We start from the raw sequence: 1,738 nt of genomic DNA, 5'->3' as shown, positions 1-1,738 counted from the left end.
TTTTACTGGAATTTCACACCGAAAACTGGAGACTACTGCAACCATCCTGTTTTAAAATGTTGCTTCTAAGTAGAGAAAATATAACCGAATTGGTGACTGGTTTCGAGGTAATTGGATTCCCACAATGCTTAGGAGCAAATGGTAAATATTGGATATAAAATCTTAAATTTGCGCTAATGGTCTAATAATTGTTTACAAACGGATGCCACATTGAGGTTCACCCATCATCTGACGAAGCTGCGGATTATTACTATTATAAAGGATGGTATTCCGCCGTTTTAATGGCAATAGTTGATTCTAAGTAAGGTTTAGATACTCAATATACATATAAGTACATAATAATGTTTACAATGTATTTTCAGATACCGTTTTACTTACATAAACGTAGGAAGTCCCGGGCGATGTAATGACTCTCACATTTTTGAGACGTCATCACTTAAGAAATAAATGGATAATTATCCTTTACTAAGCGAAATATCTCGAGAAATTTCAGGCGTATATGTGCCAGTATTTATTAATGGGGATTCGGCTTTTCGATTTAGCAAACAATTGATGAAACTGTATCCATTTAGCGTAAATCAAATTCATCGTGAGAAGGTATTCAACTACGTTCTTTCGAAAACACGTAGAGTTGTCGAAAATGCTTTTGGACACTTCAGGGCCCGCTTTCGACGCATCGGAAAATTAATTAACAACTCTGTACGGAATGCCAATTCAATAATAAATCATGTTGCGTCCTGCACAATTTTTTAAATGATAACAACGACACTCTAAACGCTGAATGGTTACGCGCTTTGGAAGAGTTGGAGACTAGACGCCAAAATCCGTGTAATGTTTCATATGCATCTGACGATCCAATTAATGGAGAAACGATTCAAACAGCATTTTGTACATATTTTGGTAAGTACATGTGTATATTGTATAACAATGCCTACATTTTACACAATGACATATACATTAAATCAAAGATAAAGTTGTACACACAAAACATAATTTAATTGTTTTTTCCATATAGAAATAATTTTAATTATAACTTAATATGCTAAACTAATTTATGTCAACGGTAAACATCTTCCAAAAAGAAAATATATTCTTTAATTTTTTTTATTTATTTAGAAATTTAAGCAATCGTTTATTTGTTTCTTTAGAGTCTTTCAGATATTCTTACATCAGTTGGGTTTTTTTATTGTCGTTTACAACTATTTTTTCTGTCATGTCCATAATTTTTTTGCTGGTTTCATTGAATTTCTAATTTGCTTTCTCGAGCTGTTTTTCAATTCTTCCACATTTTTTTAATATCAGACTGTGAAAATGGTTCCTTTTCTATTTCCAGTGATGGCATTGGAGATGCAGCGATAAATGTAGAAGACGCAGCCGTTTCCACCGAAATTTGGAGTGGTTCGGAATTAGTAGAACCTTTTTAAAAATGTAAATATGTATGTAAATATAAAAAATATACTCAATTACAAAACAAATGTCTCTTACTTTGAAAACTTTCCCCCACTAAGCTATCGGTGTTGTAGCTGGCGTACGGCGACAGTACGGCTCTCATTTTTTCATACAATGACCATTGCGAGGGAGAACCGCCAGTTGACCCAACTGCTAAAACGTGTTATTTACGCAATAACTCTATTTTTCATTAATTTTATTTAATTACCTATATCTCTGTAAAAGATTGTGCATTTTTAGTTTGATTTCACCCGCCGTGAAATGCACACCTTGTTGCTGCAACTCCATT

The 1,738-nt window shown here is 33.4% G+C and overlaps 1 pseudogene; it reads left to right on the top strand.

The window, feature by feature from the left end:
- Positions 1 to 281: 281 nt before the first annotated feature.
- LOC120780406 lies at positions 282 to 1,424 on the top strand (annotated as a pseudogene).
- Positions 1,425 to 1,738: the final 314 nt, after the last annotated feature.

This window comes from Bactrocera tryoni, unplaced genomic scaffold, assembly GCF_016617805.1.
Source record: "Bactrocera tryoni isolate S06 unplaced genomic scaffold, CSIRO_BtryS06_freeze2 scaffold_25, whole genome shotgun sequence".
NCBI classification, from domain to species: domain Eukaryota; kingdom Metazoa; phylum Arthropoda; class Insecta; order Diptera; family Tephritidae; genus Bactrocera; species Bactrocera tryoni.
Note: the sequence above shows the minus strand (reverse complement) of the source record. Positions and strands in the feature narration are given on the sequence as shown.